This window comes from Danio rerio, chromosome 20 (assembly GCF_049306965.1).
Source record: "Danio rerio strain Tuebingen ecotype United States chromosome 20, GRCz12tu, whole genome shotgun sequence".
Lineage (NCBI taxonomy): Eukaryota > Metazoa > Chordata > Actinopteri > Cypriniformes > Danionidae > Danio > Danio rerio.
Window position 1 is genome coordinate 34,884,438 of NC_133195.1, and position 17,519 is coordinate 34,901,956.

General features: G+C 38.7%; 2 protein-coding genes across 3 annotated transcripts in view; both read right to left on the bottom strand.

The window, feature by feature from the left end:
• Positions 1 to 3,072, bottom strand: part of LOC141379311 (uncharacterized) — a 701,133-nt gene extending 698,061 nt beyond the window's left edge. Inside the window, exon 1 of the mRNA XM_073933374.1 lies at positions 3,004 to 3,072. The gene's annotated coding sequence lies outside the window, so the exon portion shown is untranslated. The remainder of the gene's footprint in view (positions 1 to 3,003) is intronic.
• The window catches only part of grm1a (glutamate receptor, metabotropic 1a), a 65,667-nt gene that overhangs the window by 29,423 nt on the left and 18,725 nt on the right, over positions 1 to 17,519 (bottom strand). The gene's annotated exons all lie outside the window — the stretch shown is intronic.

Below are 17,519 nucleotides of genomic sequence, written 5' to 3' on the forward strand. Positions count from 1 at the left end.
TTCAATCAAGGTTTTTATGCATCAAATACATAACATCTGTGCCAAACATCTTAACTGACGAACACATTAACAATTATACAACCGTATAGCCGAATTAAATGTACAGTTGAATCAGAATTATTAGCCCCCTTTTGATTTGATTTTATTTTTAAAAATATTTCCCAAATTATTTTTAACAGAGCAAGGAAATTTTCACAGTTTGTCTGATAATATTTTTTCTTCTGGAGAAAGTCTTGTTTTTTTCCGGCTAGAATAAAAGCAGTTTTGAATTTTTTAAAAACCATTTTTGGGACAAAATTATTAGCCCCTTTAAGCTAATTTTCTTTTCGATAATCTACAAAATAAACCATCGTTATACAATAACTTGCCTAATTACCCTAACCTGCCTAGTTCACCTTATTAACCTAGTTAAGCCTTTAAATGTCACTTTAAGCTGTATAGAAGTGTCTTGAAAAATATAATTTAAAATATTATTTACTATCATCATGTCAAAGATAAAATAAATCATCCGGTACCAACTGTTCCACGGACTGGTACCGGTACCGGTCCGCGGCCCGGTGGTTGGGGACCACTGGTCTAGATAACAAACCACTGTTACTCTAAATAATGACTTGCCTAATTACCCTAACTTGCCTAATTAACCTAAATAATCTAGTTGAGCCTTTGAATTGCACTTTAAGATGAATACTAGTGTCTTAAAAAATATCTAGTAAAATAATCTGTACTGTCATCATGGCAAAGATAAAATAAATCAGATATTAGAAATTAGTATTAAAACTATCGTGTGTAGAAATGTGTTGGGAAAAAAATGCCAGAAATTGGGGGAAAATATACAGGCAAATAATAATATTCTGACTTCAACTGTTTGTGACAAAATGCATAAACAGTAGATAGAAAAAAAAAAAACATTTTGTGTGACTGGCACGGACTAGATCCTCTCCTCTCTATTCCTATATTCTGCGTTCTCTCATTACTCATTCAAATCCAGTATATTGTGCTTGTTTGCTCTGGTTGACTGTTGCTCGATCCTCTCTAGAGGACTGAGTAAGACAGTGCAGGCTTAGGCTGAGGGCCATTAGAACTCATCCAGAAGCCTTTACTAATTCATGGCGCTCCAGTTAGCAGCAGCCTGGCTCTGTGTTTCACAAGCTGCAGTGGTGCCGGGAGCCCCCCATCACGCCTGCTCTCGCTCGCCCCACACCAGCTTTCATCTGCCACTAATACTCTCTCATTCTCTTTCCTTCTCATATTCACATCCACGCATTCAAAACCTTTGTCATGTTCTCTATGCATATGATATGGCATGGATTTCTTTTTCAGACTATACACACCAACCCAGTCCATTTATACCCACACCTTTCTCTCTTCATAAGATTTTTTTAATTCACATGGGATTAAACTTGAACACTGGGATATAGTAAACTTTGTAGAATCAACCTCTTTAAATATCTCAACAGCAGTATGAGCACAGACGTGTTCAAGAATTCTGAAAAACAGTTTTTTTTTCACATACAACACACACACACACACGCACACACACACGCACGCACACACATAGCAATACTATTAAGGTCATATATAATAATTCAGGTTAGTATTTGATTTGTTTTGGTGCAATCATTGACAATATGTGAATAGGCTCTGTCCTGGTTTGGGGCTGCATTTCTGTCAGTGATGCTGGTGACATTGTCTGAACTGATGGGATTGTGAGTGCCAAGAATACAGACTGGTTGAAGTTTTAGCATCTAATTTGGAAAGCGTCTGATTGGTAATGGTTTTATTTTCTAGCATGATAAGGACCCCAAGCACATGTTTACTGCAGTGAACTTGGAAAGACAAACAGACAAACAGCTAGACCCTACAGTCCAGACCTAAATATGGGACGATAGCTGGTTTAAAGGTTTACTACATTTTGGAAATGTCACTGTTTTAAAACTGCTAACATTTTATACCATTTCAAAGTATGTGCAAGTTGTTGTTGCTTTGTTGTCAAAGACTATATAATGTTATTTATTTAGGGCAACAATATTACCAGCAAGGAACATCCACATCTAAAGCTACTGGTCAGCCCGCAATTCAGCAAACATCTGAAAAAGAAATCATCTGTACACCAACATCCCATGGACCAACTATAGACCTGAACAGTGCAGTTGCCTATTTAAATTCACAATAACAAAATATATCCAAAGATACCTTTTTAAGTTGTAAAGAAATCTGTGTTTTTGAAATTAATAAAGATAGCAGATGTCAATGATTTATTGTAATTATTTAGCCTAACATGTTTACTGTTACAAAATATGATGCAGTAAATGTTTATTCAAATAAAAAATTATCTGGTAATGGGGAGTTTTCCACGACATTTAAAAAGAATATATTTTAGAGCAGTAATCACAATACAGATGTTTTTACCCAAGGTTATCATACCATCAGAGTCTTATACCGGCCTATGCCTTGAGGCAGCATTTACCAATTTTTCCAAAACAGTTAAAGCTTAGGGCCAAAAAAGGTTACATTAAAATATTGACTTTTGCTTTAAAAAAGCCATTTTGTTCAGGTTTATTTAATTCTCTCTCTTTCTCTTTCTGTGTGTGTGTGTGTGTGTGTGTGTGTGTGTGTGTGTGTGTGTGTGTGTGTGTGTGTGTGTGTGTGTGTGTGTGTGTGTGTGTGTGTGTGTGTGTGTGTGCTTTCGTGCGTGTGCGTACATGCAGTATTCTGAATTTTCTGTTTGTGTCTTAATATGGTCATTAAAATTTTGCTAAAACAACAATGCAGGTGTGGGATTTTTGCACAGTACAATTGTACTGGTATGTCCTAACTGTGTGTTCTTCACTTTCACAGTCTTGCTAAAATAATGACATTATGTTGTACAACCTTCATTCATTCATGTAGGGCTGGGCAATATTGCAATAAAAATCATCACGATTTCATATCATTCGATATCAATAATTATTTAATATTTTTAACAATACATTTAGAAATATTAGGATTTTTTTATTTAACCACTTTATTTTAATTTTAAGGCAAATAGTTTTAATAGTCAAAAACAAAAATATTTAAACAAAATATCTCATCTTTTTATAATAAAATAAACATAAGTGTTAAAGAGACTCTTAAACTTGATAAATAAAATGTTAAATAGTGTGTGCATTGGTATAATGTAAACACTAATTAATCAAAGCCTACTTATAGTAGATCAACATTAAGACGTGTAACATGTAACATTTATGGTGTGAATAATAATGTTACAGTAAACCTCAAATTCTGTAAACAAAATAAATTATGATAATCAAGTCTGAGCTTTCAAGTAAAAGAACCAACCATCATTATTCAAATACATACTGCAACATTACAAATTGTGAAGTTTAATGACTACAGTACCCCCATGCTAAAAAACTTTCAGATGGGGAGCTAGGGGCTGGGATGCACAAGAAAAGAAACCAAAAAGCCACTCTGGTGATATCCTTGCATCCTTTTTAATTTACAATCTCCAGACTGCTGCTAAACGCCACTCATTTTCACGTGTTGTCATTCTGACCTGAAGTGACAAGTGTAAGCGTGTGGTTTCCTTTACCATTTTCTATGCCGTCCTTCGTAACTAGCCGACCATCAACCGTTTTCTCAGAGGATGAAAAATGAACGAACCATTGCTTCAGCTCGGATGCAAGTTTATGGAGAAAAGTAAAAAGCGCTGCAGTGTTTGGATGTGCTGTGTTTGGCTGAAGTAATTAGCCTGCTGTTATTACTTAAATGAGTATATTCATACAAAATGTGAAGCAGATTGGTTCCAAGGTGCACGATCAGCAGCCACATTTTAGTCTTCATATCGAAACTTCATACCAAACTTTTTTATCGCTATTAACAATGGTGTTCGGTCAATAAATATCGATACCGATTTTATTGCACAGCCATTTATTCATGCAGAAGAGGGCAGAAAATATATACAGTGGTGGGATAGTGTAATAAAATGGCAGAAGAAAAGTGTGAGAGCTTTAATAGTAGCTCAGAGAAGATTTGTCATATTTGTTGCACTTTTGGGAGTAAAAAAAACGCAGGTTGTGAACAGAAAATTTAAATAAAGGTTTTTTTTAGATGTATCTGAATAAATGCAGATTTAATGTGGAGAAATAGCTGCAGAAAACTTAGCTTTAGCATACACACAACACTTTGTCATGTCATCTCTGCATTTGTGCATGTCATTTTTTTCCCTCCTAAAAGGCCCAAATCAGCCCATTCATGCTCAAAACCTTTCAAAGTCAGCCTCTTTTTAAGATCCTTTAAATTCACATGGGACAAAACTTGAAAACCTGCGTGGTGACATGAAGTAAACAGTGTAGAATCAACCTCTTAAACATTACAACAGCAGTCTGAGCACAAACAGATGTGCTGGAGGTCCTGTGGGACGCCGTGTAATTCGGCTCCAATGACAGGGCTGCTGGGATGCCTGCAGGCTTGCCTCGCTCTAATGTAGTTTCGCTGTAGCTGTTTGAACCTTAAAGACTTAAAAGTGACCCGAGAGCGTCTGTAAAAGGCTGGCAGGTCAACATAAACAGCTTTATATCTGCAGCTTCTCATAGGCTGTAATGTTAATGCTTATTCAATCCAGCTAGTTTCATTTTTTGGCCTATTTTTTTGTCAAAACCTTATTAAAACATTCTATTTTTTTCTCTTATGTTAGAGCTCTATCCCATCTATTAACCTAGTGAATGGATTTTAAAGCCAAATATGGGAACTTCCCATACACCGATATTTAGAAAACATGCTAAAGTCCCTGTTCCTCACTCTGTATTCGACTTCATGACTAATAAATCTTTTAATGCGTTCAAAATGGAGGGTTAATGAGAAAGAGATGTTTCCTGAGAATTAGCCTCCGTGGGGCTTTACAAGAGCGGTTCTCCGACAAAACCGCAATATCCGCAGATGATAACTTCTACAAAGAGGTCACAGGCAATCATGCACTACTGCATGCACTGAAGAATGCTGAATCTAATTCTTCACATTACTTGAAGAGAAAATAACCCCAGAAGAAAAGCTATTTGGAGAGTTCAAGCACACCTTGGAGTAAATGACCCACTTAAATGCAAACGTGGTGAAGAATGGTGCGAAAGTCATGTGGCAAGTTTAGAAACCACAAAGGATGGCACATGTGCAGAGATGAAGCCGGGACTGAGGATCTCAAGGATGCAATGCTTTATTTAAAAGTACTTATCATCAAGATCAGATAAAATGAGGACGAGCACTTCAAGTAGGTTCATCATTAGAAATGGCAGATGGGTCATACTATAAAACAGATGTCCTTTTTCAGTTAGATTTTTTTCAAGTTACTTAAAAAACTAATTGTAAACAAATATACACACACTCACGTGATATATGAAGAGTTTACATGCAAAAATGTGTGTGCGTGTGTGTAGAGTGTGTAACAAAATGACAAGACAACAGCAACATGTCAGAGCCACTCCTGAGAGTTGCATCTCGCGTTTTCATAATCAAAGTGTAGTCTTTTCTGTCTAACAGTCACTCCACATCTGGACTGACTGTATTTGTCGAGGGAGTGTTTGAACCAAAGCAGGGGCGGACTGGGACAAAAATTCTGCCCTGGCAATGTAGCCACACCGGCCCACATTACCACACCCACACAGCAACACCCAACGGACATGCACATTCACTACTTATATTGGTGTACAAATGGTGAAATAATATAAGCAGTACTATATTTAATAGATATTTAAATATTTAATGTATGTAAGTGGAACAAAAACAACCCATTTCTAACAAATTTAGACATACATTCCTTTTCTTTTTGGCTTAGTCCCTTTATTAATGAGGGGTCACCACAGCAAAATGAACTGCCAACTTATCCAGCATGTGTTTTGGGAAACACCCATACACACACATTCACACAATTTTAGCTTAGCCAATTCCCTTATAGCGCATGTCTTTGGACTGTAGGGGAAACCGGAGCAAAACAAACAAACATTCTGACATTCTAGCCAGATTTTGATTATGTCCACGTAACCTCTGATTAGGTCAGATTGGGTCGGCCCATGTCGAAACCAGCCAGCCATTGCCGATTGGGCCAAATGCTTAACATTTATTATTACTAGTAGTATTATCATCATCATCATATTCACATCTTGGAAGAGATAAAAGCTGCCTGCATGTAAAAAAGATACATAAAAAATTAATTTAAAAAATTTCAAAAAAAAAAAAAAAAAAAAAAACTGACCGGACCACATTTAAAAAATCGTCCGGCCCTTCTGGTTTTTGCCAGAATTGCCATATGGCAATCTGCCCGTGAACCGAACTATGAGCCTCCTTCCATGATTTTTCAAGACGAATACATCTATCATTACACCCCTAAGAAATGGTCAATATAAAATATATATATATATATATACACACACACACACACACACACACACACAAATATATATATATATATATATATATATATATATATATATATATATATATATATATATATATATATATATATATATATATATATATATATTCAAAATGATCTGGTGACAATCAAACAATGGTAAGACATACAAAAATAAATAAATAAATAAATGAAGATAATTTTCTCACAGAATAACCACAGGGACCAATTGTCACTTTAGCTAATTGCTCATTGCCGTGTAAATTGGCTGTTAATTTTATACTCAATGTCTTATCCTTCAAGACAATACTCTACACCCCTTAATAACAACTTATACCCTACTTTAACTGTTCCAATGACTAAACTACCAACTATAAATAGCAGTATTACAAATTTACTAAGGCAAAAGTCGTGGTTAATAGTCAATATGTGTTCCCCATTCTAAAATGACACTCATAATATTTTGTTGTTGTTTTTAAAGCCATAAGAAACCATGAAGTTATTACAAGACATTTCCCTTAAAATCAAATTGTGCAAAAAATACAAAGGAACAATCATAATCGCAATCATTTTAATCATAAAAACACTCAATTATAAGGTTTTACAAAATCTATATAGCATGTCATTTAAAATGTAGCACAACATTTATATTTACAAAACTACACTAGAAATCATTATTATGGTGCATAATCCTTACAAACAACCCTCATAATATTAATAATGCATTTGCTATAATGCATTAGCGATACCTTTATAAAGCATTATACACACAGGCTTCTAAAAATTGCTATAATCATGATAAAAATGGGTCATAAATAAAATAGTTTTAAATAAATAAACGGGCAATCTCTAGGGGTAGCTGTATTATATATTTGTTTTAATGTTTGAAAGTCACTTTTAAATCATGACAAAAATACAAATTTTCTGCAAAAAAACAAACATTGAACCATTTTTTGCAAAAGAAAATGTAAGCTTTTCTCCATCTGCAAAACCCACCCGGACTTGCATTCCTATATACATGGCTCCTATATGTACTACAATTTGCATAAATATATCTATATATTATACTTGTATATATTAGAACATTTTTATCTTCTCTCGAATGCACTTGTGTAATGATAGCAGAGAAGGAGTGTTTGGAGGAATACACTGTCACGTTCCGGTAAAGGGAAAAAGGAGCAAGGACCCAAGAGCAGAGTGAAGTTGGATTTATTAATTAAAAAATAAAATAAAAGGCAAAAATAAACAACCCCGAGGGGGAAAACACTACTACAACAAACAATAAATCAAACAAACAAACTTGACTGGGCAGGCACGACAAGGCAGGACTGGACACAGCAAGACAGGTAAACATCGACAACATATGATGACGAACTCGCAAAGGACTGAAAACATGAGGGGGATTATAAAGCAAAAAGTAAATTGACACACAGGTGAACATGACAAACTAATAATGGGTTAACAAGGAGGGTGGGACTAGACAATAGACGGGAGAGCGCATGACACAGAGAGACAATACAAGCCATGCGCTCACATAACACAACACTGAAGCACACGACAAAAGCACGTGACCACAATGTAAACACCGAGCCACGTGCTTTGACAAAAGACGCAAGACACGAGCACACGATGAATGAAAACTCACCATGCGCTCACATATGCAGCATGCATGCTTCATCCCAGCGCCGACCAAAACCGAAACCAACAAGACTGAGACGCTGGGGATGAAACACCATGCTGCTGACAGACGAAAACACAAACACGAGTACAAGAGCGCACGCGTCTGAGGGACGCAGAGCGCGCACGCGGCCGCGTCAAGCAGGAGCGCGCACACTCTGCGTACACCCACGACGGCGCGCGCGCACACAGAGACAGAAACAGGACCAGACACGAGTAGTGTCAGAGATCTGCCACCAAAACAAGAATTTACAAGATCAGAGTGGCAGAACCCTGACACTACCCCCCCCCCAAAAGGGACGCCACCTGGCGTCCCTAAAGGGAACATCCAACAAGGTACAAGACAGACAAGAAACACCACAAGACAACAAAACAGGCAACATCAACAAACACAAGACAGGGAGGTGAACAGGCAAGACATGAAGGGGGGAGGGAGGGGAGCCAAGTCAGACCCAACAAGACAAACAAGGGAGGGATGGGAGGGCAAAACCAGGGAGGATCAGGAGGGACAGTCCAGGACAGGTGCAATGGGTCAGGGGCCCCGGCAGGGAACCAGGGTGGAGCCGGAGGATCAGTCCAGGGTGGCAGAGGCATGCTCCAAGGTGGAGCAGGAGGGACAACCCAAGGAGGATCGGCCTGGGATAGCAAGGCAGGAGGCCTGTAGGGAGCTGGCTGGGATGAAGGCCTGTAGGGAGCCGGCTGGTCTAGAGGCGACTTAACTAAAGCCGGCGGGGCTGAAGACCAGAGGGGAGCCGGCGGGGCTGAAGACCAGAGGGGAGCCGGCGGGGCTGAAGACCAGAGGGGAGCCGGCGGGGCTGAAGACCAGAGGGGAGCTGGAGGGGCTAGGAGCCGGGCTGGGGCCGGCTGGGCAAGACGTCTGGTTGGGGCCGGCAGGGCAAGACGTCTGGTTGGGACCGGCAGGGCAAAACGTCTGGTTGGGACCGGCAGGGCAAAGAGCCGGGCTGGGACCGGCAGGGCTAGACGTCTGGTAGGTGCCGGCAGGGAAAGACGTCTGGTAGGTGCCGGCAGGGAAAGACGTCTGGTAGGTGCCGGCAGGGAAAGACGTCTGGTAGGTGCCGGCAGGGAAAGACGTCTGGTAGGTGCCGGCAGGGAAAGACGTCTGGTAGGTGCCGGCAGGGAAAGACGTCTGGTAGGTGCCGTCAGGGCAAGGTGCCGGGCTGGAGCCGGCTGGGCAAGACGTCTGGGTGGTGCCGGCAGGGCAAGGAGCCGGGCTGGGGCCGGCAGGGCTTGACGTCTGGGTGGTGCCGGCAGGGCAAGGAGCTGGGCTGAAGCCGGCAGGGCAAGGAGCCGGGCTGGGGCCAGCTGGGCAAGACGTCTGGGAGGCGCCGGCTGTGCAAGACGTCTGGTTGATGCCGGCAGGGCAAGAAGCCGGGCTGGTGCCGGCAGGGCTAGACGTCTGGTTGACGCCGGCAGGGCAAGACGTCTGGGTGGTGCCGGCAGGGCAAGGAGCCGGACTGGGACCGGCACTGAGCTGCGCTCTGGGGCTGGAGCCGACACTGGAGGGCGCTCTGGGGCTGGAGCCGACACTGGAGGGCGCTCTGGGGCTGGAGCCGACACTGGAGGGCGCTCTGGGGCTGGAGCCGACACTGGAGGGCGCTCTGGGGCTGGAGCCGACACTGGAGGGCGCTCTGGGGCTGGAGCCGACACTGGAGGGCGCTCTGGGGCTGGAGCCGACACTGGAGGGCGCTCTGGGGCTGGAGCCGACACTGGAGGGCGCTCTGGGGCTGGAGCCGACACTGGAGGGCGCTCTGGGGCTGGAGCCGACACTGGAGGGCGCTCTGGGGCTGGAGCCGACACTGGAGCAGAGGTCTTCCTCTTTAACCTCCGCTTTTGAGTGCGGGTCAGCCCTTGCGGGCTGGACATGTGTTGGGAGGTGGCGCTGGTGTAAGGGATCCTCTTCTCTTGAAGGATCACTCTCTCCTTTAGCTGCAGAGCAGAGGGCAACAGAGAGCTGGGATTGGGATGTTCGCCATAAGCAGCCTGATGAACCAAATGCTCCACAAACTGATGGTAAGATAGCCCTCCCAATTTCAGCATCTGCTGGATATTGAGGGGCTTGTCGAGGGCATAGTTAAGGAGGTTCACCAGGGCTTGATCATTAAACCCCAGCCCCTCTGCTGCCACACAAAATTTAGCCGCAAAACTTTCCACCTTCATGCCACGTTGCCGCAGCGACTGCAGACTGATGAGCTGCAGTATGCGGCTGGAGAAGGGGCTGTCTTCACTCTGCTGGGTCCTCATTTTTGGCGAGTTCGTACTGTCACGTTCCGGTAAAGGGAAAAAGGAGCAAGGACCCAAGAGCAGAGTGAAGTTGGATTTATTAATTAAAAAATAAAATAAAAGGCAAAAATAAACAACCCCGAGGGGGAAAACACTACTACAACAAACAATAAATCAAACAAACAAACTTGACTGGGCAGGCACGACAAGGCAGGACTGGACACAGCAAGACAGGTAAACATCGACAACATATGATGACGAACTCGCAAAGGACTGAAAACATGAGGGGGATTATAAAGCAAAAAGTAAATTGACACACAGGTGAACATGACAAACTAATAATGGGTTAACAAGGAGGGTGGGACTAGACAATAGACGGGAGAGCGCATGACACAGAGAGACAATACAAGCCATGCGCTCACATAACACAACACTGAAGCACACGACAAAAGCACGTGACCACAATGTAAACACCGAGCCACGTGCTTTGACAAAAGACGCAAGACACGAGCACACGATGAATGAAAACTCACCATGCGCTCACATATGCAGCATGCATGCTTCATCCCAGCGCCGACCAAAACCGAAACCAACAAGACTGAGACGCTGGGGATGAAACACCATGCTGCTGACAGACGAAAACACAAACACGAGTACAAGAGCGCACGCGTCTGAGGGACGCAGAGCGCGCACGCGGCCGCGTCAAGCAGGAGCGCGCACACTCTGCGTACACCCACGACGGCGCGCGCGCACACAGAGACAGAAACAGGACCAGACACGAGTAGTGTCAGAGATCTGCCACCAAAACAAGAATTTACAAGATCAGAGTGGCAGAACCCTGACAAACACATGTGGATTATTGGGCAAAGGAACACAGAAGGCACTAGGGAAGGAGAGTGCTGCCGTTTAAACATTTAATTTGGATTCCTGACATTGCTTGAAACACACAGCTGAAATACTGAAGAGCTGATGTTGTTTTTCCTGTCCTGAGAGCAATAAAAAATGTGGCTATGAAAATATCTGTGGAGCACATGCTATATGGGCTTTTAAAAAAAGAGGTAAGGAATGAATCCTGCTAATTCGATCATTAAGAGGCAGAAGCAAACATAGTGCTCAGTGTAGCTTGACTATACATCTGGGGAATCCAGTCTAATAAGTGTTCAAGGGAAGCTCCCTGTGAGACCGAGGATGTTGATTAGAAATTACAAAGTCAATGTTTTCTCGGCTGCTGGAGAAAATGATATATTGGTTTGGGTAAAGCAAGAGCTGGCTATGAATAAACAAAGCAAAGCAAAACAACACCTAGACCTTATCCTCCTTTATTCCCCACAGAAAAGATCTTCAAAAACCACTCCATCCATTACTCTTGCTATTTTTCTTAAGGCGAAGCACAGGCAATTTTTTTTTTCATGCATGTCAATTTTGAGATTTTAGTTTTTTTGTCAAGTGTTTCTACAGTCTAATGGTAAGAAAATATCCAGCACACACTTTTAGGTGTTTCTTTTGTCACACTTAATCAATTTGAGCTTGTAGATTTCAATTACTATACATATTTTTAAAGGCTTTATTCTCAGAACAAGTTTTTTCACCTGCACTGAGCCATAAATCTCCACTTTTGCAGCACATACAAAGACCAAACATTAGAGTTGTATTAATCTATATTTTGAAGGTTTATACTGAGGGATATGCCCATACATTATTTGACTGATTATACAAACATTTTATTCTACTTTTTTAAATCTGGCTTTGAACTATGGACTAATAAAAGGAGGAACTCAAAATCCCACTGTAAAAACCTTTGGCTGTTATATGTGACCAAGGACCACAATAACAGTCATAAGTGTCCATTTTTTTAATCGAAAGCTGATTAAATAAGCTTTCCATGGATGTATACTTTGTCAGGACAGGACAATATTAGACTGAGATGCAACTATATGAAATTCTGGAATCTGAGAGTTTAAAAAGAAAAACACATTTAAAGTTGTCCAAATTAGGTGCTTAGCAATGCATATTACTAAACAAATATTGAGCTTTGATATATTTACTATAGCAATTTTTATTTTCTATAAAAATAATTCATAAAATACATGGAACATGATCGTTACTTAATATTTAAATAATTTTTGGCATAAAAAAAAAAAAAAAATCAAGAATTTTGTCCCATAATATGTACTTTGGCTATTGGTAAAAAAAAATTACCCATGTGATTAAAAAAAGTCATCCAATGATCCAGGTTTTTTTGCGATATGAATTCCTGCATAATAAACATGACATATTATAATGTTAAAATGTTGCAATTCCTAATGTAAATCAATCAGATTGAGATGTAGAGCGATGATTATTGCTTTTTTTACCCTATTCACCTGCAATGCCTCAGTGACTGTCTCTCAGTTACACATCCTCAACTGGCTTTGAATTATGGACTGATAGAAACAGGTACTTCAAATCCCACTGTAAAAACCTTTGACTCTTATATTTGACCAAGGACCATGAGTCTATTTTTTTAATTAAAAGTTGAATAAAAAGTTTTCCATTTATGTTTTTTAGGACAGAGCAACATCTGACTGAGATACAACTTTTGTAAATCTAAAATCTGAGGGTTCAAAAAAATCTAAATTTAAAAGAAAAGAAAAATCTCCTTTAAAGTTGTCCAAAGGACGTGCTTAGCAATACATATTACCAATCAAATATTTAGTTTTTATATATTTACAGTAGGAAATTTACTAAATATATTAATGTAACATGATTTTTACCTAATATTCTAACTATTTTTTACATAAAAGAAAAATCTAGAATTTTAGCATTTTTTTATAATCTAAGGCAAGGCAAGGCTAAATTTATTTATGAAGCACAATTTTACACAACCATAGTGCTTTACAATAAAATAAAATATTTAATAAAATATTAAATATTTAAAATATAAGATAGGAAAGAGATATACATATATATACACACACACATATATATACAGTTGAAGTCAGAATTATTAGACCCCCTAAATTATTAGCCCCCCTGTTTATTTTTTCCTCAATTTCTTTTAAACGGAGAGAAGATGTTTTAAACACATTTCTAAACATACTAGTTTTAATAACTCATTTCTAATAACTGATTTATTTTATCTTTGCCATGCAGACTGTAAATAATATTTTACTAGATATTGTTCAAGACACTTTTATACAGCTTAAAGTGACATTTAAAGGCTTAACTGGGTTAATTATTTTAACTAGGCAGATTAGGGTAATTAGGCAATTTACTGTATAACGATTGTTTGTTCTGTAGACTATTGAAAAAATATAACTTAAGGGCGCTAACAATTTTTACCTTAAAATGTTTTTAAAAAAAATAAGAGCTGCTTTTATTCTAGCCAAAATAAAACTATATAATAAAAGACTTTAGAGGAAAAATTATCAACAGACATACTGTGAAAACTTACTTGTTCTGTTAAACACCATTTGTGAAATATTAAAAAAAAGAAAAAAAATTCAAAGGAAGGCTAATAATTCTAACTTCAACTGTATGTGTAATACTTAAACACAGATAAGAAATAAGATGCATGCATCACTCAAAGCCAAGGGAGTTAAAATTAGTCTTTGAATTAGATTTAAAGGCATCCATTGATGGAGAAATCCTAACGTTAAAGACAGAATACTGTTCCAGAGCCTTGTGGCCGCAACACAAAAAGCTTGATCACCTTTTGATGTGCAGCAAGACCGAAGGACAGACAAAAGAAAATGATCATGGGGCCCTAATAGCCTACAAGCTGTGTATGGCCTAATAAGTTCACTGATATAGACTGGGGCAGAATTGTGCAATGCTTTATAGGTGAAAAGAAGGATTTTAAAATCAACTCTTTTAAAATCAACTCTGAGTGGAAGCCAGTGCAATGAGGCACTCAATAAATTCCAATGAGGAATTTATATATTTTATTTTTTAAATATATAAAATCTATAAATACAATGTACTTTTGGTTATTGCCAAAAACATATCAATGTGACTCAATGGACTCAATGTCCAGGGTCACATATGTAAAAAATATAAAAATAAAAAAATCCTGGCTTCATCCAGTGGTCCTTGTTTTAAGTGCTATAAATGTATGCAAACTAAAACATATTTCAATAAATAATAACTCATTTGCATATTTAAACATAACATTTTATCATTTTAAAATATTTGCAATTCTTTATATAAATCAAACAGCTTGGGAAGATATGGTAATGACAATTATTAGTTGTTGTTTTTCTTCACCCTATTTACCTGAAATGCCTCAGTCACTGTCTCTCAGATACACATCATCAACCGTCTTGGCTTAAAGGCTTGGACTCGAATTATCATGACAAAGCAAGACATGTTTTAATGAATAAATCTCCATTAGTTCCCAAAAGCGTTTTTTTCTTCTTTTGCATTTTGTGTCTGTCGCTCTTCCCTTCCCTTCATTTTCCTCTCAAACATGTACTGATAAAAAAAATGCCTGTTTGTTTCTATTACCCAGCTGAAAACGGAATGAGACAGGATCATGCAAATGGGAAAATAGAGGAAAAGCTAGACTCAGTGTTTTGACCTAGAAAGTCTGTTGGCTGAATATGATGGCCTGCCTGTGATTGTACGTGGGTGGGCTATAGATGTTGTCTTGATATAGATTAAACAAGAAAGCTGCTACAGTTCATTTCCAGACCTACAAGTCTGCGAGGAGTCTGTCTTTGAATATAATCCAGAGCTGCTCTCATTTTGCTGTCTGACAGTTGGACGGATGGGAGAATAGCTTGTTTAAATCAAACACGGAAAGGTGTGGGAAGTGATTATATCACGATATATATCTAAAAAAAATAGCCTTTATATCTATTTTCCCTAAATATACATGAAAAGTCTTGTATTAAACTAAACCTGACTGTCATTTATTTAAATGATTTACTCAGCAAGGAATTTGAATGAATATTGATTTACTGTAATGATTGAGGGGTGGCATGGTGGCTCAGTGGTTAGCACTGTTGCCTTGGAGCCCTGCCTGGATCAGTTTTCTGTGTGAAGTTTGCATGTTCTCCCCGTGTTGGCGTAGGTTTCCTCCAGTTGCTCCAGTTTCCCCCACAGTCCAAAGACATGCGCTATTGGTGAATTAAATAAACTAATTTGGCAGTCGTGTATGAGAGTGTTTGTGTGAATGCAAGAGTGTGCGGGTGTTTATGTGATCATAAACCACAAAAACAAAACAAAAAAAGTATTGAAATTTTTAATAATTTTTTGGGAATAAACTTTCCATTGATGTTTTTTAGGACAGGGCAACATTTGACTGAGATACAACTATTTGAAAAACTGAAATCTGAGGGTGCAAAAAAATCTATATTTAAAAGAAAAGAAAATCCCACATAAAGTTGTCCATATTACTAATCCAAAATTTTTGGAATGCAAGAGTGTGTGGGTGTTTCCCATTACTGGGTTGCAGCTGGAAGGGCGTCGGTGTTCATTCTGTTGTGAAAACACCTGATAAATAAAGGACTAAGCCGAAGGTGAATGTAATGATTGAGCAGCTTACTGCTACAGTGCTTTTTGAAGCAATAATAAAACAATTGTATCATTTTTATAATGTTGCTTAATTATTATTTTTATTATTTCTGTTGTTGTGTTGACCCACTGTTTATTTATTTTTAGTTCAGTTTTAATTCTCAGGCTAACATAATTAATATATTTCCTTGGCAACTCGCTAAAGTCAAATATTTAATACTTAAAATATGTATATTACAATTTATTTAACATTTAATTTTAGAATAGAGACTTGCTGTAATATAAATTAGCAAAGAAGAAAAAAAATGCCTCAGTGAAATGAACCGCCAACTATTCCTTCTGCAGCAGATGCCCTTTCAGCCGCAATCCAGTATTGGTAAAAACTCATACACAATCATTCACACACACTAACACACACTACGGACAATTTAGTTTATTCAATTCACCTATAGCGCATGTCCTTGAACTTTGTGGGAAACCAGAGCCGGAGGAAACCCACGCAAACAAGGGGAGAACATATAAACTCCACACAAAAATGCCAACAGACATAGCTAAGACTCGAACCAGCAACCTTCTTACTGTGAAGTGACGGTGCTAACCACTGAGCCACCGTGCTCAATTATTAAATGTACAATTATTATTGTTGTTGTGTTGACCCGATATTTATATACTTTTAGTTCAGTTTTAATTCTCAGACTAACATAATATACGATGATAAATATATTTCCTTGGAAAATTGCTGAAACTAAAAATTTGATACTTAAAACATGTATATTACAATTTATTAAACCTTTAATAACAGAATAGAGACTTGCTGTAATATAAACTAGCAAAAAATAATAATAATAAAAAACATGCCACAGTGCAATGAACCACCAACTATTCCAGCATATGTTTTATGCAGCAGATGCTCTTCCAGCCGCAATCCAGTATTGGGAAACACTCATACACACTCATTCACACACAGTAACACACAATGGACAATTTAGTTCATTCAATTCACCTATAGCCCATGTCTTTGGACAGTGGGGGAAACCGGAGCACATAAAGGAAACCCACACTAACATGGGGAGAACATGCAAACTCCACACAAAAAATGCCAACTGGCCCAATATTTATTTAGTTGTATTTCAGTTTTAATTATTAGGCTAACTTAATAAACATAATAAATAAATTTCCTTGGCAAATAGCTGACGCTAAATGTTTAATACTTACATTTTTAAATATTAACTTGTATTTAATATTTAATATCAGAATAGATACTTGCATTAAAATGAATTAGCAAAGAAACAACAACACCAAAAAAACATTATGGTTGTATAGTATGTGGTGACCAAAATCCAAACGGTGTTAGCATATACAAATATAAACACATACTGTACTTAAATCAAAAGTCTTTAGTGGATGGAAATACCTTTAAATATGAACCCATGTTTGATTCTTCTCCTATTGTCTTGGTCCTAATAAGAAAACACTCAAACAATATATAGCACATTTTCATTTCCAAGTCACAAGTGATGCCTACTGGTCATTTGGCTCCTGATACAGTTCCCGGGAGGCTTTAAGATTGAATATTTAATGTTCAGCCCACAGCATTTTTCCATGGCTGATCTGAAATGAAGTGACCCTCTTCTCTGTCACACGCACCTAAACATAAACTCAAATCCTCGCTCCATATAAGACAAAAGGCAGGAGGCCGTTTCCAGGGATTTGTGTGCCAGCT